This window comes from Colletes gigas, unplaced genomic scaffold (genome assembly GCF_013123115.1).
Source record: "Colletes gigas isolate AHSC1104 unplaced genomic scaffold, ASM1312311v1 Colletes_gigas_Sc00013, whole genome shotgun sequence".
Taxonomy (NCBI): domain Eukaryota; kingdom Metazoa; phylum Arthropoda; class Insecta; order Hymenoptera; family Colletidae; genus Colletes; species Colletes gigas.
In genome coordinates, this window is record NW_025106642.1 from 2,601,598 (window position 1) to 2,625,809 (window position 24,212).

A 24,212-nucleotide genomic window follows, 5' to 3' on the forward strand; every position below is an offset into this window, starting at 1 on the left:
TTCTTTCACGAAGCAGACGTTCTAATTTTGGAACTCGCGTGAATTACGCGCCTGTTGAGCGCTGAGAAATTCTACGAGACAGATGCAAGCTTTTCGTGCAAACGCTCGGTCAATTCGCTCGAAAGCACGCTGTTCCTTAAAGCTTTTAAGCGCGGCCCATTCACGAAATGCTAAAGATCGCGGGGTCGAAGGAAATTTCTATTTCGAATACGCGTGAACGCGTAAGTGAACTCACCCCGTTTCCTGGTTTTCAAACTACGGTACTTGGAAATAGATACACTGTTTCGAAGTAGATCGCGTTACCAGACGTGTACGCAAGTGGTACGTTCCCCATTACGAACTTCCACAACTTGAAAATTTTGTATTTAACAACATATGTACACTGAATTGATTTTCATCTGATTTTAAACCTTATTCCTGTCAAAAATGGGCAAATAAATATTTACATTTAATTAAATGCCTTTGGTATTTTTCATGGAATTTTTTCTTTAATTTATATCTATGATAAATATTTTTTTACGTTAACAAATTCATTGCCAAGACCAAACCTCTCGAATTGTCTCATTTAAATTTATTTTCTTTAAACCTTGAGAATTAATATTTTTGGCTCCTAAAAATCATGTTATTTATACATGAGTGATGTGGGCAATGTGTTCAAAAAATGTTTGAATTCATTTATACCGAAACGTCATAACTTTAATTGGATTTCAGAGAGTTCGGAGAGTTGTGATTCTGCGTCAGGTAACATAATTCAACTTCACTCACCGTTCTAAAGATTCTATCTAACTTTCTCCTATCCTGTTTTGTTTAACTTGTTCTGATTTACGGTACTTGATTCCTGGCGTAACTTTGAAGTTAGGTGCGAACGTAGACTTTGATACCTTTGCGTATCGACGTAATAATTTCGAGAAACACGTAAATCTAGATCGAATGACTTTAACGCTAGAACTACCAAATCAAAATGATCTATTCGTAATTTCTAATGAAACCTGTAAAAAATTTAGTCGACTGAATTTTTGGAAATTTATCGTGATTTTCTATAAGAGTATTAATAAATACTTATTTCCATTGCATTATACATTAAACAAACACACTGTAATTGACACTCGACATTTTTTCAGGTCCAAACCAAAGAGACATAAGAGACATACACATGAAAATTACAAAATACAACGATAGTATAAATAAAACTTTCTTTACTTGTTTAACGTTCCTTTATTTGTTTAAACTGCCCTACTTTTTAGTTAACATGAATTTCAAATGAAACACTCAAAAGCGTTGGGAGCTGCTAAATTCAAATATAATTCGAAGTGCAAAGGGTTGATAGAAACGTGATTACTTCGAACGAAGTTCTAAATAAATGTAATTATCGTATCCAGTGTGAAAATATTTTCTAGACAAATCAATCGATAGAAATGACGATTAAGTAAGTATTTATGCGAAGTTTCCCAACGATATGGACGGGAGAACGACTGTTTTTATTTTCCTTGTTTTGTCGCGAAACTGGGGAAGAAAACGCGAGACGCAACCAAAACGTGGAAGCTTCGTCTACTTCCCGAATCGAATTCAAAATTTCAATGGAAGGTTCGTCCGCTCACGCGGATAAAAGAATGCCGTCGTTCAAAGGGGCGTTGAATTCGATTTTCCAAGTTTGCCATTCCATTTGCTGGGTAGCTCTCGACTCTGCAAACAAAGTTGCAGCTTCCTGTATTATTTCTAACGTCGTTCGCCTTCCACGGAACAGACGAATCCATCACGAGCAAATGCATTCCACCCTATAACTTTCGCGATAACGTTTCATTTATTGCTAGAGATCGCTGATTTAGTGTAATAACTGTCACGATGGGTAAAGAAAATCCCTCTATCATCTCTGGTAACGATACACGTCTGCACCAATTTCTTAAAGTTACGTTAACGCTATGTCAGATTCCATATTTAAAATTGCAGAACCTGTAAATATTATTTTTCAACAACTTATGTCGAATCTGTTTGATGCAATGGCATGAATACATATTCTAATTAAAAGAAAAATCGTAAATCTAGTGATAATAACCATAGAACCTTTGAAACATCGACCAGAAAGAATAGATTAAATATACAGAGGTGTTGTCACCGTGACGGAAAAGTTACGATATTAAGAATAATAATGCCTAAATCCCCCTAAAACAAAAAAGGAAATTTATCTCTATAACGTGTAGGTAATCCTTTCATGAAACAAAGGACATAATAGCGACGAGCTTCGCGTTTACATCGACCGTTACGCGAACAACGTGACAAATATGAAATTTTAATAAAACTTTGTCGAAACAAAAGGGTCCAAAACTTGACATCCGCAAATTAATCGATGTAAAATCTACTTTTATATCTAAATCAGAGACTGGAGCTAACGCAGTCTTAGGTTTTCCATTTTATTACCCTATTTACGTGGATGTTCCACACGTTTCTCAGACATTTTCCAAGACGTAAACCGGCAAAGCGTGATATTGCTGGCTAACGAAGCACCTCCGCGTCGCGAGGCTATGAACGAAAAATCAGATTTCTGAAATTTGAATAGCTACATCCGTCGCCTAACGACCTCCCCGCTACGCTACGACGAACCTTTGACACTTGATTGGCGAAAAATTGCATGAATCTTCACTAGAAAAATATTTATTTTAATTCCACGATCGTTTAATATTCTTTCGTAGATGAAATTACCGATTCGAATAACTCTTTTAACACTTTGATTGTCACAAGAAAATATACATCTTGCACAGTTTATACAGAGTGGTAAATATCTCCTCTAATTGTGAGGGTACAAAAAATATTTTGCATGCTATTTGAATGGTTTGAAAACCCCCTTCTGTTGCAACAAAATTTTTTTTATAATTGTACAATATTTTTTATTGCATCGTGTAGCTGGTATAAAAATACTAATATAATGTACCTTACATGACCTTGAAATGACCTTTGAGATCGAAAATTAAATGTAAACGAAAAACATTTTTGTCTATCGAGGAGATATTCAGGTGGACCACCCTGTATATTGAATATCTTTCACACCAGATCTAAAATACGTACGTTATGCAATCGAGCGAAGTAAGTTGCAACGTTAAAATTAACGCAGACGCCTCCAATAGGAAGACCTTCCTTAATCGAGGAATAATAGTTGGTACCGAACGGTATTATATCATGCGTCGGTTACGTAATGCCCGAGAAACGGAGAAACCCTGGAAACTCAAGTAACCCGAAGCTGAAGTAATTTCATACGAGACGGCAATTGCCCGAAATCCGAGCGAGTCTCGTAAGCAAGTTCGCCGCGACGAAATCCGAGCGAATAATAAATCCGTGGCTCGTCTTTTAATAAGCCCCGTACCCCACGAGGGAGAACGACAGAGGGACGAAACGAAAGGAAAAATAACGCCGTTCCACCCCCGTGCCAAAATCAGAGAAAACGGGTGGGGGGAGAATATTTGCGATACCGTCGAAAGCCACTTCGCGCGAAAATACTGCTAATTACATTGGATCCGCGCCAAAGCGTTCGCTCGTAGAAAATATTTTTGAATCGTTTTGCGTGGCTGGCCGCGGTATCGCCGCTATTGAAAATGCGCCGGTAATTCGCAACTGCGACCGTAAACCTCCTCGGCCCCCCAACGTCTTTTCGGCCAGATAACCGGAAATGCTTTGAGAAAAGACAGAGAGCGATCTTCACCAAAAATCTCGATGATTCGTCCCAAATAACTCGGTGATTTCGATAGAATTTATCTAACTTTGTGAGATATTTAATTCACCATTTTATTGGTTTCGAATTTATTTGAGAAGTATAAGACATGCAACTGTTTACTTTCATCTTCGATGTAATAATTTTTATGTAATAAGTGACTTTAATCTAGCATGTTTTATGTTATGTCTTCTTTAAACAAATTTGTAATAAAAGACGACTTGAAGTTGCCTTAATTTTACATGAATTACATCCGTATTACGATCTCATTGAAAGTGTTGACTTTGGCGTGAACAGTGATGGATCGAATCATTCGTTTATTATTAAATAAAATAAAATCACTGTGGATCTTAAAGCAATAGAAATAGTGGATAAAAGTTTTGTACGGTTAAATCGACCTCTGTTTTTCTGTGATATTTTTTCCTCAAACTGCATCGATGCATACAATTGCACTTTTGCAAGTAAACCGATGCACTTGGGAGAAAGCCGCATCACAGAACAACGGAGGCCATATTTAAACCATAGAAAATTGTCCTCAAGTACTGTTTTCTATTCTTAGAACATTGCTATAATCTGACTGAGTTCCTAAAATTTTTATGACGTTTTACTGATATTTTCTGTAGCTTGATCAGAGTAAAATTTTATTCGAAGAATAGATAACCAATAAGACCAACGTATAACAATTTATTTGGGACATTCATACGATCGAACAGCTAAATTTCTATTTTTATACAATACATTAACAACGCCCGTGTTTTGGGCAGTTAAATTCAATTTCCAACAAATTATACCATAAATTTTCCTGCGAATCTAAATGTGTACAAAGTATTACGCAGCCGACGTCTCCGACAAACATCCTGACAGAAATTTCGCGACATTCTACGGGCAATATTTTAAATTGGTTTGCTTTAGGGATACGTTTTAAATTTGATCGTGATCCCTTCAGCCGTTTTCTCGCGATGCAGTAGCAAACAGACAGGCACGACAAAGAAGGGAAACTGTCTACTCTAACGCAGACAAGACAAAAATAATTATAAATAAAACTTACGAGGAGAGGGTACGAACAGAATGAACGCTTTACGAATGAAACTGCGTATAAAATATACAGCCTCGTAAAATGAAACAGATCCTTAAATATTAGCAGTTTATGGTCAGTTTTTTTTTTCTATAAACAATGAATTCAAACATTAAAATTTGAAAAATGTTACCTTAATTTCATTATTATGTTTTTTCTCTAGTAGTCAATTGAGACGATAACTTATAAACTGTTGGAATACGATAATTTTGTATAATAAACCTTCATAAATAATTCTGCAAAACCATCGAAATTCTAGACAATCTACGAAGACTACGACATCATAAATTTTCCTCCACAAGTTTCCATACCAAATAACTACCATAGACAGATAAATCGGACCAATAATAGTCGCTAATAACCCCGTGAAAGAAAAAAAAAAGGCAGTAACTTTCAGCCAACACGAATAATTATCCCATCAAGCTGATACATAAAACAAGAAAATTTTTAAACGCTTTGCAACAACCACTCGGTTTTACTGATTAATAAAACTTGCATTTCTACCAAGAGTGAACGATAAGGTGAACGGTAACCGCGAGAAAGCGCATACTAATCGCATGCTAAAGCGTAGATTAATCACGGATACGTACGCCATAATTTCAGTACGATGACGCGTAAAGCGCGTGGAAACATCGAAATCAAACAACCCGTGGGCGTTGACGGTTGCTTGATATCCTGTTCATGCGAAACAATCTACGCTATCGATTTTGGCTGACCGTGTTTCCCGACGTGGGGGCGACAGAGACGACAACAGGGTGCTAGATGGAGAGAAATCACCGTAGCTAGAAACTCACACACGCGTTCGCGGGACCGTAGGTTACCAACACGAAATCGGATAAATCCATTTTAATGGATTCGAGATATGCAACGCTACGGGGGGTCGTGGGTTTTGGGTGGTGTATCTTCGCCACGAATTAAAGCAGCGAGGGTATTTTCTCGCGCCTGTTGGTTTCGGCTGTTACGCGCGCGACAACTTAAATCATGCTCGTTCGAATCTCTCTGACGGGCGTGAAATTCGCGAACTGCAGATTATAGCGTTGCAACCGGCAACGATACAAGGGATAGCCGTTGTTTTTGTAGCCGGTGAAAGAGATCCTGATGAACGACGAGGGAACAGAGAACCGACTCGTTCGTTCCGGGCGCGATTTTGACGCTGACTTTCCCCGATCGACGCTGAAAATTTCGACAAAGGTTCGACGGTACGCGCGTTACGATCGTTTCGAGAGAGTTGGAACTGTTCGAGCCAGCGATAATTTTTAAATTCGAAAAGGAACGCGTCGATATTTCTAGTACCGCGCAGGTTATAGAGCACCGACGAAAAGGTTTGTGTATTTTTTTATATCGACGAGAAACGATTTTTACGGCACGAAACTGGAGTTCGAAGTTGCGGGCGCCCCGCGGGGTCGATTTTGCTGTAGAAACGTGATCGTTGCAAGTGAAACTAATTGAAATTTGCGTACCCCGATGAGCAACATTAAGTGATACTTGATGGTTTGTTTCGATGAATTTTGTACGTGATAAATCACGCCGGATGTACGTTCCGTTGCTGGGTAAATTATTTTACGATCATAACGATTTATTGTACGGGCGGTCTCGTTGGAGTATACGTGCAATGCGGAAAAATAAATCGATGGGAATTGCAAATAGTTTATAATGTAATGGATTCGAAAAAAAGTCTGTTGTAACGGAAAAAGAATTTGTTATACAGTCGATTTAATTACTGGTAAATATTCGAGACGTATATTGTACACGATGATAAATATTCAAAAGCAGATTGTATTCGTATGTTTTTAAATATAAGTTTTGTGTGAGAAGATGTTGACGTGACTAACAAAATTAGCACTAAATTTATTGGACGTATTTTTGGACAAATCTTAGTGTTCTTCTATTCCTATGTTCATCGTCTTTAAATCAATGTTTAAAAATAACATAAAAATAACTACATTCTTTGAATAATATCAATGAGATACCATCGTATCCTGGAGTTGGTTGATATACCTAATTTTAATTTCTAATTAGGAAGGTGCAAGGTCTCATTACATTGATAGAGGTAGGTAATATCTGATTTATCACAGTACACGAAACCGAAGCTAGAGGCAAAGAGATGAGCAACAGATACAGCATCAATGGCTCTAACGTCATTAAAATACATGTCATTAGAGAGCCTAAGAGAATCGGTCTTGAGAATTTGAGTCTGCTTGAAATTTAGCATTACTATTAACGATTATATTGTGTTCAATATTATTACATTCAACTCTGAAGGCAGAGAGGATTAAATAATCATCAAATCGATACATTTTGTTAATTCAACGAGCCTAACGAGTTGCAGAGAGAAAACCATTTGGGGATGATTTCCTTTTTAGATTAGAAATTTAGTAATATTAAGATCGACAGCTCGATGTATAATTTCATGAAATAAATCAACACCAGAGTTCAATTTTCCTCTGAAAATAAGAAATTTGTTCGCCCATGAAAAGTTGTCAATTTTTTATTAGATCGAATAGCAAAAATGCTTCAAACGAACGCGAATTCAGTCCACTTCTCGAATGTTTAAAGTTGCTCGATCGTTACTGGTGCGAAATTTGGCTTCGTTCGCGCAACTTTCTTACGTGCTTAGCACCGGGTGTTATTATTATGCTTTAGACCGTAGCTATTGCCCTGCGTAGTCATTAACGGCGCCGCGAAGCCAGCGTTGAACTGGCAACAGGAAACAATTCCGCGGTAACAAGAGTTAACCGTAGAAATGCAAAGGAGAACGCATAAAAATTTCAATAAACACCGAATTCAATGAGAAACCGCCTCCGCCTCCGCGGCTCGTTGGAAACCTCTTTAGTGAACGCAGAAACGAGGAACGCGAACGTGTGTACGCTAACTAAGATGGATTTGAGGTCTGTTTTTTATTAGAAACATTATTTCCCCTTCGAAAATACGAGATTGTTTTCCAAACAAAAAGACTCACCATTCCACAGAGAAATAATTGCTTTAATATTTTATACCTTCAATATTATGGAAATCCAGAAGTAATCAATGAGAAAAGGAAGGAATTCTATTGATATAATTTTGAATTATTCTCATAGAAACTACTTACGTTTCAGCTGAACAAAATAAAGATTTTTAGGTGTTTCTTTAGAATTTTATAATATATGTAATTTTACTGCTTTCATGTCTTTGAGTATTTGTGATAAAAATACGATAGAACCTTGATTATTGCAGGGAATCAAGGCTGAAAATTCCTGCAATAATCAGGGTAACCAAACCAATGAGAAGTTAGCCCGCACAGCGTATCCCTAAAATTTATGGCCCATGCTTAACGTCTCCAACACTTACTTGTTGCTTACCAACCATTCCTTCGACTGTTGACACCATACTATGAACCAGATTCTACAACAATATTCTTTCGTTATCATAGCGAAACTTCAATCTCGAATTTTTAGCGACGAAATCAAACTAATTCAAACATTGCAGAAACATTTCTGGTCACATATTTTCGGTAAAGTATTTTTTTTCTCGAAAATCGTTAGGATTTCCAGGGTATGTCTATTGACCAAAAATGATTGGAATTAACCCCTCTAGCTAAAAATAATTTTCTTAGAACGATCTGAAATTTTTTAATTTTTTCGAAAAATTTCACACCATTCTCCAATTTTTTTCTCAAAACTGGGTAGGAATTCGGGGGTATGTCTATTCACCAAAAATGATTGCAAGTGACCCCCGCAATCGACAATAATTTTTTCAGCACGATTTAAAATTTTTTTTTTTCAGCGAAAAATTTAGGCACCTACCCCCTGTCGATTTTTCGGAAAAATTCGATTTTCATTTTTACTAAATTCGTTTCACGCTTCCTGTACGTATCTATGAGATCTACATCGCGACTAAATTTCAATGAGATACGTTCACTATTGTAGGAGTTATAGCAATTTGAAGATTGAACCACTTTTATGTGGTTTTCGTCAGCTTACGGGGTTAAGAAACAACTTTTCAAATATTCTTGGAATTTCGAAATATTCTTCACCAAAATACGCGTTGTTTGCATTTTTAAACATTAAAATCGTCCAATCCGTTCAGAAGTTATGACGTTTTAAACGAAATTTCAGTGAAACATATCAACGGTATGGTCAGACATCACATTTTCGGTAATTAATTTTTTTCTCCAAAATACGTAGGATTTCGGGGGTAGGTGTATTCACCAAAAGTGGTTGCAATCGACCTCTGCACCTAAAAATAATTTTTTTAAAACGATTTGAAATTTTTTAATTCCGCCGAAAAATTTCCGCACCTACTCGAATTTTTTTCTCGAAAATGCGTAGGAATTCAGAGGTATGTGTATTCACAGAAAATGATTGCAATTAACCCCCTCAACCGAAAATAATTTTTCCACGATGATATAACATTTTTTAATTTCTGCACCTACCCTCTGTTGATTTCTCTTCAAAAATTTGGTTTTTAGTTTTAATAAACGTTACCATAGGTAATGTAATAATACAATTTATTAATGGGAAGTAGAATATATAAAATTCCTATGCTTTATTCGTCTACTGTTCACTATCGACGCCACTTCTGACTTTGAAGAATTGTCAGAGAAAATATGCCAGTTATTCGGACATTCCGGATAATCGAAACTCTACTGTAGCTCTAAAATCTTACAGACCTTTTCTAAAATATTGATCCTCCCCGTCATCGACGGGACGCTCTCGAGACTCTTCCCCGAATATTCGTGGAAATTTACGTTTTCATCCGCTGGCCGGGCTCAGCGTTTTTATATTTGACCGCGCTCCTTCGACGTGAGTCGAAAGTTTGGACCGCTGGTACCGGGGGGAACTTCCGGCGCAGACGCCACTTACGCGCGACAAATTCCCGGCAGTTATCTTTGTTTCGTAACAGAATCCCGTGCGGGCGCGTAGACGCCGTCCCGCTACAGGAAGTCGTAAAGAAGTCACCGTTGTAAGTATCGTAAAAGTTCACGGAGGATGAAAAGTTTCGGGTACGCGGCCGTTGCACCTTCGCGGCCGTGATTTACTCCGGGTGTGCCTTGCTCAATTTCACAGGACTGCGGCCGGCCAGATAATAAATTCATGCGCCGCGAAGAAAGCCAGATGGATTCGGTTACAGTCGTTCCACGATCGCTGGAACAAGATCTACCACACCTGTCTGGGATCTTATTCGACTCGGTCACCGGGCAGATACCAATTGTTGAGTCGATTCAGACATCGAGAAGGACATCTGCTTCCTCGATTGCAATGAAACTGCGCTTTGCAACCGAGACAACGATCTCAGGACATTTTTAAATGACTATTTCTGTACAATCGTAGCTTATTCTTTCAGTTAAAAGAGTCAATCTCAGAATGTTAGCCTCTGACGTGCAATCCCTATGTAGCAACAGCTTACTGCTTTGATTGCTTGAAACAGAGACATATGATATTGTATATCTTGCAATGTTCCAAACAGTTCTCTTTCAAACCTCAAACGAACAGTCAAAAACGTGTCATCATACTCGTAGGTACTAATAGCATCAATATAAATAATAATAAGCTGAAGAATCCAGTTAAATATTAGTTTGAGAATATTTTAAATCTGAATATCGGTTTCGACGAATTTAGAACGCAAACTACATGAATCTATTTCTACAAGGATTAATAAACATATTCGTTTCTACAATCATGTATAATTGAACAATTACAACAGCGATTTCTGAGATTAGCATCAATTATTATCGCCATGAATAATTCAACTAGATTCCCGCCAAAATTGAAATCCCAATCAATATTCGCAGTCCCGATCGATAAGATTAAGCATCAATAATTTATTCCAACGTATGAATTTTGTACGTAAAGCACTATTTCAATCCCGCGAACTGGCGTAGCGACGATTAAATTGTTCAGAATGCGACGTCTCGTGTAAAATTTAAGTTGTACCGTAATTTGTTTTTTCCTACATAATGGAAACGTTCCGTCTAGGTTTACAGCATCTTAAAATATGCCCCGCCGTACCCGGGCTGTTACGCCATTCCCAGTGTAAATAAAAATCTCGACGTGCATTGTAAGCAAATGCTACGCGGAATGCTCGCCGTTCCCTCATTGTCTGTAATGAATTTATAATGCGTCGACCAAAACCATTGTTGAACCGAGAACGGGCAGAAAGGATAAAAATGTACAATTACAGGTTGCTATTGGCAACTTGTTCGTTACCGCGTCCCGGCTATGGACTAATTAAAATCTGAAATCGTACAATTACCCCTCAGCCTTTTGCGTTGCAATTTACTAAACTGAATTTAGCTACGCGATAACGAAATACACTGAAATTTCTTCACTGACAAGAGAAACTTAATTAAATTATTTCGTAAACTCTTTGATCGATCATCGATGATAAAACATCACGTTAACTATTGTATTTGTCACTGAAAAGAAATGGTTCAATTGCAAATAATGGCAGATTGGATTGGTTTTCGAATAGGAATGTAATTCTGTTTTTAAAAAGTGCATTTGCTTTGCTTGTTTTCTTTAATTTCTTGCAAAATTTGGTATGTAACCCCTCCCAATTGGGTGACACAAGGCACGAAACAGTGATTTTGGAATTTTTGGGACATAATACCGACAATTTGAACTTAATAAGCTACTATACCGGTGACACCAGATTTGGGTAACTCGATAGTGGTAACCTCGGGTTACTGGAGTCCGATATCGACGAACCCAGGGGGCTCGTGGGACTTGACACAAATAACCCCAGACCCCCAGGACCCGACACAGATAACACCAAAATTGTAGAATTCTATATAGATAGCACAGAGGTTAGTAAACGTAGAACAGTAAACGATCAGGAAAATCACGACAGCTGGTCCTAATTAATGACTCCTAAAACAGTAGAATCGAGAGACTTCACAGGCCATCAGTTCGATGTTGTCTCTGTAAGGTTCTACGAAATCAATTGCTACTGATATCTGCGTGAAAAATACAATGATTTCGCGTGATCAATATTCCATCGATATCGTCGATTCCAAGAATATTTGTCGAACCACTATGTTTCAGAGCCACCTCTGGAATGTTCCACGATTTCGAAATTGTTAATAGATATAACTACGAGCTCAAGATTGTCTCTACGGAGTTCCACGAATTCAGTATCGCACTTGCCAAGAGTCGTGCCGCCATTGACATCCAATTTCACGAGTCGGATACCATCTTCATAGAATGTCTGGGGGTTCAGAATCCACTGTAACGCTTTATAGGGATTCAGAATCACCTTTAAAGGCGTCGCAGGCTACGAGTCATGTGTCCTGGTTGTCACAAATCCGATGTCTTTCCCGCGAGTTTCTATGAATTCAAAATCCCATCTACTAGCAATGTATATCATCATTGATGTCGGGATTTCAGATTTTATCCTATATTTCCGATCCCAACGTCGAGGGTATCTGTTTCCACTGCAAGAAGCACCATGAATTTTAGTCACGCGTGTCGAATCGCACGAATCCAAGTCATTTATTACAGGTGTACGTGTTCTTGGTGTTTCGAAAAGGAAAAGAGACCTGTTGGTGGTTTCACATCTGTAACAACCCCAACAGGTCTTGTTTTATCGATGGTAGGTCGAGTACTTGTGAGAAAGATAAGTCGCGCGTAGCCCTCTGCTGGCGAGTGTGGCAAGTATCGCCACAAGATTCTAGGTACGAGATATTAAACTACTAGCTATTAAACTAGCTATTAAACGTGTCACATACATGTACTAAATATAATTCCGTCTATTTCTAATACTCGAAGTATTTTTTACACCAAGCATTCCAAAAATTTAAGCTTCACAACGTTTATCAGTGCTTCATGCAGTTGATTCCAGTTACATGAACAGATCTACGACTAACTGCAATCATTTTGTGATCTATCAATCTCCCAGGAACAGATATTGTTATTCTATCAGTTGCACACGAGCTTCGAGCTGCAGTTCTACTCATCCCATACAGAACATACGGAACCACCGCAGCAATTTAGCAGCTAGATAACAGCGACGAAAAAATTAGATCGCCGTCGGAGGGGCAGAGGCTCGACAACCTGCTAATGACGCAGCAATTTCACCAGCGATTCTTTTTTTTATTTAGAAGAGCGGAGGACGAAAAAAAAAAAAAAATCCGCGGCACCGGCGGTATAGAATTTTTGAAATATAGGCCCCCCCCCCCCGGTTCCAACGAGGCAGCGAGGCATAGATACGCGCCTACACACGCGTACACGTGCACACGGGTAAAGAGGAAAAAAAAAAAAACCGAGGGAGCAGAGTTTCCTGTTGTTTCCGTGAAATATTTGCCGACGCGGCCTCGGTGTGTGCGGCCGATAAAACAAAATCCGATTAAATGCTTTGTTTTCGCCACTCTTTTTCCCCCAGCCGCGCGTTACGACGCAGATCGTGTCCGCGTCCTAATTGATTTGCCGAGTAATGGATCAACCAGGCCCACGCTGTCAGGCAGGATCGTCGAAAACTATCGTCGACCGATAATACGAAAGGCGCGTTGCAATACGCGGCCGATCGAACGATTTCACGTGTCGATACACGAAGAAATGAACGGGGTCTGCACAAGGACCAGAAACGATTCGCGGAATATAAATTTGATATAAAATAGAACCGTGGAACAGTGGGTGAACTGGAGAGCACGGTAGCCTAAATGACTGGATGGATGAAAGCTCGACAAACGTCAGCTGTACGCGGTGTCGCCGCACCGGCGGCGGTCGCATTGTTTGTTGCACAAAAATTCGTGCCATTTACGGTGCAACGAGCCAAGTGCACAAACTCTACCAGTTCGCTGAGTGTTATATGCAACTGCACTCGTTCCGATTCCGCGTTGCTACAGTTTCACCCAAACCACGACTACGACTGGCACGTATAGACGCGCCGGCGAGCAACACTCGTGGCACGTTCGACGATTTTTATGAAACTTTTACTGATTCTCACGACCCCAGGAAATGATAAATTATCTTACGCGTGGTTGTTTAAATTTAAGGAACGAGTGTCTAAGAAATTCCCTCTGATGTTACGTTAAAAACTACTTGGAAATATAGAGGAAGTTTTTTTGGGGGCAATCGTGTCATTGCGTTTTGATGAAAAAGGCACGGAAGATTTGATTTATGGGACAAGTTGCAACACTTAATATAATAAAATTATATTTTACAATTCAAACTTTTCGTCTAAATTTCGTAATCTCGGTTAGAATTCTTATCGTTTAAACACACAAAATTGTTTATGTTAGTTTTTATTATATTTCTGCAGATGCAGTGACAGGGCTTTCGACTCAGTTTGTGTAAATTTTACGATGATCCAACGAGCGAATAAGGTGTTCTTCTGGGACTGAAAAGTTTCGAGCTCCGCGTCGAATGTTTAATTCCGCGAGTATTAGCGGTAATCGAATAAATCGTAAAACTAATATTGCAGGCGCGACGCGATTTTGATCGCATTAGCTGGTAATGCGGCGCATGCTCGAGGCATGCACTCACGGACTTGATCAACTTCCTAAAGGCCCAAGGTGAAGAGTAATAGAGAGAAAGGTGGTGAACCGTGTACGTCGAAGAGAAGATGGCTTGGGAGTAATGCAGCTCATAGCAGAGTCCCTAATCACGTTATGCTAGTTTCGAACTTCACCGATGGAGTTCAAGACACTACACCTACCTTCAATCTTTGCCGATTTCGGTGAACGCATAATTAACGCAACTCGGGCGTACGGAATATTTTCATCGAAATTCGCGAATCATCCAAGACAAATATCGTTAACTACGTTTTTCCTACCTTTCGAGACATGGTATTCGACGTATATGTGATTTTAAAGACTGCAAAGCTCAAGGTCAGACTGTTATAGATCACTGAATTTATCTACGAATCCCTCCTGGCCAATAAATAAATAATATTATACTTCACACTTTAAAATAATTTTATAAAGAATCAAGGTGCAAAATGTTAATGAGATTTCATATTTTATGACATGAAAAATAAATTTATGATCAAGCAACAACATCCACGATCATTTTAACCCCTTAACCCCTTAATTTAATATAATTTTTCAAACGTATATTATCTAATTTTGTTTAAATTTATTCGAACAAGGAATGGCCGCGAAAAAGAATAGATTTGTCTTACAAATACCTCGTGAATGTAAAAAATATGTTAATTTTTTAATATATAAGACTCGATGACGAGTGAGTAGTCTCATGATCGTGAAACTTGATATCAAGAACTTTGTATGACAAAGGGTTAAAAAGCATTAGGTCGGCTAAGTTTTATGCATTGTTAGAAAGTTACGTATTGAATAAATATGTGTTAAAATATTTCCATGCATATTTGTCCCTACAAGTTATTGTAAGAGATACATATTTCTTTAATCTGTACGATTCAAATGAATGGTATAAATTTTTGTAAACGAAGGAATCCTAGGAACGTCGCCAGGGAATTAATTCGTCGATCGACGTATATTTTGAGCTCAAGTTTCCCATAATTTGACGCGGAACGGCAAGTACGGTATGAGGTTCGTTCGAACAGACACAATTTCTCTCGCCTCGCGTAATCGCGCGCCGTTAATCGCGCAACAAGATTTTAATTAAGTCGGCCCTAACTTCATGGAATTAACGCATCGATAAAAGCAACGGCGCGAAGGCAATCTTGTTTAAAGTCGTGTAGTCTACGTGAATAATTAAGGGGCGCGTAACGCGCTAGATTATAGAAACCGAGGGCGGGAACATCTGGAATCGGGTAAATTAATATTCTCACGCGAGGCAGCGTGCCCTGTATTCAGAAAGGCGAACGAACACTTAAAGGTACCGAAATATAGCGAACAAACGCCTACAATTGTGTCGAACAATAGCAATTATTTATCTTGTGATTTTTCGAAAACTTTGTACGAATCTAGAGTGTTTTTCTTTCGATTGGTTTGTTCCAATGTTGACCCCTTAATGCTCGTAGTTTTCGGGTTGACCAAGAATGATCAGTTTTCTTTATTGGATCTGTTTCTAAAAATGCGGTTTTTGTTTATTACAATGTTGTATCTAACGTAGAATTTGAAGGGAAACAAATGTTATCATCCCTTAAACCGTTAGATGAAACAAATATCGTTTCTCAAAGCAACCAGACTTCAACATGGACGTTAGAAGGGGTTAAAGGGATGAAAACAATATTGATTGGAAATGAATGTAAATAGAGTAACAAAAAAAATCACTTATTCTTTTAACAAATATAAAGAAAGACACAAAATTATTTTTCTAAACTTACGAAAAGATCGATCGACATTTTACCCGGAAAAATCAACAAGAATTTTAAAATTTAGTAGTTTCTACATTTTCGATTTACTTTCTCGTAAAGAATTCAGCGACACTTTATTATATTGGCAAAAATGGCTGCCAGGTACCATTCGTCCGCAATCATTCGGGTGTGTGTCAACGGACCATAATCTGAACGACGTTATCAGGAGAATGAAGGGCAGATCGCAAACTGCGTAATAGGAGAGTCGAACGAGGGATGGCTCGATCGAACGTCATTTATTTACAAAGCTGCGTTTGACGCTCTCGGTTTATACGATCTCGGTAAAATGGCTCTCGGGGCCAATCAAAGCGTAATAAATATCGCGCGCGCCGATCTATCACGCGGAAACGGCCGCGTCATTCGAGAAACATTATGCAATTTGCGGGAACTTCGCGCCTTTAGAAACGGTCGACAACACCCGTCGTCGTGGCCACGCGATTTGCATTACTAAGACTGCCTTTTGCCTTCTAACGCCGCGAGATTGACCTCGATTCCTACCGTGCAGCGAAATTTCCCCTGACTCGAGCAACCGCTATTCCGCGAACGAACGGTTTTCACGTTCCCGCGAATGTTTGTCTTCGATATTTCCTAATATTTGGATTTCACGATTCTTGGGGAATTCCTTCGATTATTCGCAATTTCGACAGGAAATGTGGCTAATGTTGGCTACGCGTTAACTTTCAAATAGTTTAAATAATATTTTAACGATCGTATCTCGCGTACACAAGTATTTTTCTCGCTAAAGAAATGTAAACATGCAAAAATGGAAATCTAGGCGAAGATTACCAAATAAAATATAAACGAAACGAATAAAAATTTCAGTGTCCGATCCAGTGAACGCGGACGAAAAAAAAATTGCTGTACGTTGGCTCTGCTCGGTTTTGTTTTCGATATTATTTCCGTGATATTGAAGAAAAAGAGAAATCTGAGAGGAAGCTTAATCCTGCCTTTTTCCGTACCAAACTGTAACTTTCTATTTCTATTAATACGTTAACTGCAAGACTAAGACCATACCTAATATATTCAGAAGCTGGACCGTCAATTTAGAAGTCTACAAAGACTTTAAAATAAAATTGGTAGACTCACAACAGACGCAAAGGCCATCGAAATCAAAAAATTTCTTTCACGGTTCATCAGGATCTCCGATTGAAAAATTAGGAATAACGTTCGTAGCACCTGTTCGTAACCGCATAAATTAATAGTTATCGTGCAGTGAAGATCACAATATAAGTGTAGAACGTAGCTATAACCCGGGAGCTGGACGTACAGCTGCCGATACGTGTCGTATAGTCGAAAATCAGGCCTGAATCGCGTCTCTTTTTCAGGAATTTATTGGAAACGCCGTATGTTTTATTCAGGGCTCCCTTCGTCCCTTGTCTCCACCGGCTATGTCTCTCTCTTTCGTCCTCGACAGCCGTGAATAGAGAACAATCCCGTGCATCACGTGTCGAGGCACAATAATCGAGCGCTTTCGGGGATGATTAAATTTTCAACAGCTCGCCTGACAGAATTCCCTTTCTCGGGAGAGAAAGAGAGAGGGGCCGAGAGGGAAAGAGCGCGGTATAGAGGACACGCTGCATTCATTACTGCGGTTCCCACTGATTTTTGCCCGTGCTCGTTCCGACCGAAATTCACGTTCAACGACGCTGAAGGGCGCATTAAACCCGCCTCCATCGGCTCCAGCCCGAGCCATTGTTCTCCAAACGAGTTTGGCCGTGAAACTGTTTTATACTTGGACTTACAGACCGGTTGATCGTTGTTCTCTCTATTTATGCACGCAAGGGTAGCAGCCTTTCTCGATAATCTGCTCGTAACGTCACAGCTAAACGTATTTTACTATCGAAAGTACGTCAATTTTTTAAATTTGTAGAAAAACGTTCTACAAGTCTCGATAATAATTTTAAAAGAAATTGGTGGAATTACAGAAACCCCAAGATTGTTGTCAACTCAGCAATTCATCATTAACAAGGAGTAATTTGGAAAAAAATACTTTTAATAATTATAGTAACAATAGAGACAGTAGCCTGACTATGTAAACAAAATATATAGTTTCATTTAAGAAACGAAACTTCACCATCGTGTCTTTGAAATTAATAAGATAAATGAAATTTTCGTTCACGCCAAAATAAAGATTTGATCCTGCAATTTTCATATAAACAATTTTTTCGTGTTGTGTCACACTTTAGCGGGGACACCGTGTATACGAGAACCGTGGCTACAATATGAATATAAGTCTACAAACTTTTGAGAAAGGTGAGATCTTGCGACAGTTCCGCGAAATACTAAAATACGTAGTGTTCACCGAGCAGGAAATTTTTAATTATGAAATCGCGTTGCGTAATACTTGTAGGGCGCTATCACCGAAATAGAATTACACGAGTGCGCCGTTGTTGAAACTTCAACTCGGATTAATGGCCGTTGGATGAAATTCACCCGCGTGGGTAAATAATTTTATTTGAAAACACGACGCAATTTCGTGCTTAATAACTTTCCCATAGATGGTTAATTGAAAAGTGTATTTCTAATTATGTCCGTCGGGGAAACTTTGCAATTAACGGTTTAATCTCAATAATTACATCAGAATAGTGTCAGTGGTGATGGTGATGGTGAACCGAATTTCAATACTAATTTAATAGAAACTTTCTTTTCTAGTAAAATAAGGCAAATTTCGGAATTATCATAATTGTAAATGTCAGGATGTCGAAATGGTGAAACCTTGATTGGACTACAACAAGAAATATATACTGAACAATATTGTAATAAACAGTGATTATATAAAACCAGAACAAAATGAGAGAATGTGTATATTAATTTTTTTTTTATCTTAACGTTTCGACCATTGGATAAAAAGAAAAATTGTTTAAACAATGAAAATAACAGAATTGAATTCCAAATTCAGAAATATAAAATATCTTATGCAAATAATCAAATAATTTTTCGCTTCTTTATTAAATCGAATAATTATGATTTTTCAAGATTTGTTAATTAAGCTTCCTAACCATTTTAAATAACATCAAATAAACTTGAAAACCATTTTATTGCAAATTCCTACAATTAAGCCATCGCATACGTTTCAGTTCAGTTTAGGGAACAGTTTAATAAACTTTGTACACAATTTAATTCGTTCGCTTCTGTGTAGAGCATCCGAAGTACAGTAACGTTGCTCCATTGAATTAGGTTGTGATTAAGATGGAGTGTACCCTGTAGTAACGTTAAAAGCACTACCTTCGTCCTCATAGATATTGTAACGTCGACTCGACCGTATATTTGCCCTTTCATTCGGAGATACAAAGCAGAATTGTAAAACAGACATCTATGTTCCCTTACGGTCCTCTTACACCTAAGCACATGACCTCAATCTCAAAGTTTATTAGCATAATATTGTATTTCATAAATTTGGACAAAGTTAATCCTTTACTGGAAGTTCTTATTACTTCGTGAAACATTTTAGAACAAACTTGAAACACGCATTAAATTATCTAATAGTTTCAAAATTCACAAAGTTGCAACCACATCAATTTTAAGCAGATTATTTGCCAATATTTCCAACTACTTTTAACAATTTGAAGACTAAAGAGTAAAGTTACTCTCGTTTGTAAGCTCGAGGTACGATTAACAGTGAACCACTGATTCACGATAAATTGTCAACGAACGAAACTAGCATAAATCATAGTTACATGAAAGAGTTTTATGGTTTACAGTTGACAAAAGTCTGTGACAAGGAGCTGAAACCCTGCGTGAAATTATACGAGGCTAGAGATTATGGGGATTAACCCCATACGAAGATGCAGTGACTCTCTGAAGAATCTTCAGTGGATTTGCAACGCGCTATACGAAATCGGAGGATAAAAATCGCATACAAAAATCGAATAGGAATCGTATCAATCACCAGATAAGAAGCTTATGAAAAATCAGAGTATTATAATATACAAGTATGCTGTCTACTAGTAAATATGATTAAACTGTATATTTAGTAGTGTTATAACATAATTTTCCACTGCAAAAGAACACACAAAATCAACAAACAATATTTCAAACGATCTGTGTTTCTGATCATTCGAAATACTTAAATATTCTTTTTATCGAGAGAGACAGAGCTCATAAAAAATGTTCAGAAGCTGTGAATTGAACTGAAGTGTTATTGTAATATTTTTATTAAATACTGTCAGATATTTGATCGATTGATAAAATTATTATCCGAATTATTTTACTTTTTTTCTCGTTCGAGTGCTATCACGGTATCGTTCATCGTGTCGAATCGCAGAGAAGCGGGTATTATTGCTCTGTAACCTTTGCTGCTATGCACTTTGTACACGTCGACAAACTGCATAAATTGAATAAGCGGAGATTGAATTGGATAAACCAGCAACGCCGCTATAGGTTACGATTGCGACTCATACTCGTTACATATGGGCCATTATCTGCACGAGTGTTTAGTTTAAAGTTGTAATTTAGTTTTGCTCATGAATTCGCATTTAGGTTGGGGCTGTAACTTAGTTTTACGCCCGATGGAAATTATTACCACGAACATAATTGTCCATCCTTTCACGGCGCTTGGAATTACATAAATATTTAGACTTTAAACATTATTCTCTGACGCTTTTTCAAAGCTTATTATTCTTCTTCTTATTATTATTATTCCTCGTATTTAATTTTCAACGAGCCTCTCGAGTAATGAAACACGTTCGCGGTGCACTGATTGGCAAAATGGTACTCGACGGCGAAAACTTTTTCAATTATATTGGATAAACGAGACGAAAGTCATGTTACGTTTTTGTCATTTCTTTTTTCTATATTTTCAACTGTATTACGTTCCATCAAACAGAATTCAATCTTTCAAACTAATTGAACGGCGCGGCTTCGAAGGTATACACGGACGAGGGACGCACAGGTTTGGCCGACGAGCGTAACGTTTCGTATCAGAGAATCATTTGCGCGACGGTCACAAGTTGGCATTTTAAAAAATCCGCTTTTCGGATCCTTTATTTCGCGAAATGTCAGTCGGAAAGCATGCATCTACGGTATCGTTTTCCAACCCAGGTTGGACGAAAAAAAAAAAACGATTTCCCCCCTCCCCTGCCCCTTTGGTCCGTTGACCGGTGTATGTTCAAACACGAGGCTCGTAAAAACTTTTCGGATATACTGCGAATTTCCAAGCAACCGTATCTTTGACTGTACGCAACGAGGATTTTCATCTCCTTTATTGCAGAAGCAAAAATCGCAGGAAAATGGCAGCCCGCCTTCGGTGAAATTAAAACACACACTCTTCGATGGAAGTTTCATTTGTTAAAAAAATATTACACGTTAAAAATATATGTGATACGGTTCTCGACAAATTAATATACGATTCGTTGTTTGAACAGAAACGTCCAAATCTATACGTTGTCCTTTTTAGATATTACATACCGCGTATAAGAAATCGTTTGTCCATTCGTGATTATTTACCCCATACATATTTAACGTACGATGAATTTAATTAAAGATTTAAATTCATTTCGTCGTACATAATTTTTCACCATCGAGACGAAGCTGAAACGAAAAATGGGGGAATTGGTAAGCTGAAAAAAATTAATGAAAGCTTTTCGCTCTTCGGTTCGTATTATTTGCGATTAGTTCCACTCGCGAGCACCGCGGCCGAGAAAATTAAAAAATCGAGAAATTCTCGCCACGCCATTACGTCGTGCGTCGTTAATGAAGTTTAAAATGAATGCACGCTTGATATTATTGATCATAGGCGGGTTAAAAGCGTACGGGGGCCGGCAAGTAAACTGTAAATTCGAACTCAAACGCTGAGAACGTTGTAATCGAGTTACGCGTACACTGCACGACCAATCAAACGGACAAGTTCGTAAGGCGACGAATTGAAGAGTGCAATTTGAACGAAGCTTCAGCTAGGTCCAAGAACAAACATTTGGATTTTAATATCATTTTACAGTCGAGGAAACGTGATATTTGTTTGATAAAAATCATTGTCGAATTGCAAAACATTGATTAAATCGAATTCGTCGTTTTATACGTAACGCGTGTATCTGTAACAATTTCTATCATTCGATTCGTTGTAACGATTTTGTTTTCAATCACCTTTGAGTGTAACTGACGATACATCTCCACTCGCAATATTCAATTTCGACTATTCCAATCGCATTCGAACCTATATTTCATTCGGTTTTTAGTTTGACAGATTAGATACGGAAGCATCAAGAATGTTTTAAGACTACCACACGTTTAAACGAAACGAGTTCAGCTGTGAAACTTGTTTACGACCTGTCAAGAAACCCCAAGTGGCTTTAAAATATATCTGATGCCTCCAATGATCGACTTTCTCTAGAAAAATCGATGTACATTTTAAAATCTTATTGAAGTATTGTCCTAGATCACAATTCAGTTATTTATTTAGAAAAATAAATGGTTCGAAGAGCACTGAATTTTAATTTTTCTTTTTTAATGCATCTGCAATTCACGGTTGCATAATCTTTATAATATGGAAATTCACATTTTACGTTGCACATATCGATTTTTCTGTTCGTTTTACGTGAAACATTTTTACGAAACAATGGCGGACTATCAAATTGAATAAACATTTATATGGTGCGTTTACCAAATATAAAAGAAAAGTACGATATTTTTAACCAAAAAAAAAAAGGAAACAGGGCATAAAAACTTTCGAAGTTGACCAAAAAGAAAAGTGCATAATATCTCGCGTGAAATGACAAAATGCGTATCTAAGATTAATTTTGAAAAATATGACGTATTCTGCAATAAGCACGACGCTCTTTTTATATTTTACAACCCCCGTAATAGCAGAATAGATATTAACGTCCCATTTTTGTAGACATTTCGCGTTTTTATAGTCGACGATTAAATTTTATAGTTCTGTACGATTGCAGTATCTCTGTTATGCAGATTTATATATATATGCACCTGCATTAGGATATCTATTAATTTTGCAAAGTCTGTTTGCAGAAGAATTAAAATATTAATTTTTCTATTATTATCTACTGTTAATCAATCAACTTATAAAATTATATCTTGTCTTCAAAGCTTCTGTACTAGCTTGGACGCGAATTGTTTGTAGGACGTGTAATTAATAACAGCGGTGCTTGCAATTTTACATTCCATTCGACAGCATTTTATTAAAGAAATAAATTCCATCGATGCCAATAATTACGAGTTTTGCACACAGTAAAATTGTTGGTCGGTCGCGTGTTTGTACGCGATCTGTTTAATCGATACCTACGGAATAATTCGTATACATGATGAAATAAACCGTGAAGTTACCAAGCATATTTGTAACATGTTTGTCCAATATTACGACCAGAATCCCCGCAATAACGTATAATGACAATGGTCGAACAAAAACAAATGAAATCGTACGTAACATCTGCTCGTATGTAGAAGTTTCTTTGTGCTTTGCGATACAAATATATTGTTGCAAATTGTTTTTTCCAGAAACCAATGAAAGTATTGATTTCATTTTTCAATTATTTTTATACATTTGATATCGTTTCCCCTCGAATAAATATTGTTACACTTTATAGTTTTATCAGAAATAATTGATAAAGAAAATAAGTATTTTGGGTATCGAGCTGTGGAAACATGATGCAAACAAATTAGAGTACAGTTTTACTGTGAGAAAATAATCAAATATAATCAGATATTTCAGCATTTTTTCAATTGCACAGAGGAAACTAAAGAACTCAAAAACAACGAATCCTGACAAAGTAACGCAACGAAAATCAAGAATAGCAATTTTTTGATTGAGGCTTCGTTAAAAAGTTATTGACGTTTAATATTCCGCCTGTAGACATACATCCATTGTATTTTTCTATTGCTTAAATTTTGAATCGTTACAATCCTTCAATCCGTCCAAAAGTTATGATTTTTTAAACATACGCATGAAATTTCGGGAAAACTTTTCTAGCCACACAGTATATCTTCGGTAAAGAATTTTTTTCTCGAAAGTGGGTAGGAATTAGGGGGTATGTGTACTCACCAAAAATAATTGTAATTAACCCCTGCAACCAAAAATAATTTTTTTAGAACGATTTGAAATTTTTTAATTTTGTCGAAAAATTTCACACCATTCTCCAATTTTTTTCTCGAAACTGGGTAGGATTTCTAGGGTATGTCTATTGACCAAAAATGATTGTAATTAACCCCCCTAGCTAAGAATAATTTTTATAG

The 24,212-nt window shown here is 37.6% G+C and overlaps 1 protein-coding gene across 1 annotated transcript in view; it reads right to left on the reverse strand.

Annotated features, from left to right (window-relative positions):
* The window catches only part of LOC122399346, a 278,377-nt gene that overhangs the window by 107,185 nt on the left and 146,980 nt on the right, over positions 1 to 24,212 (reverse strand). The gene's annotated exons all lie outside the window — the stretch shown is intronic.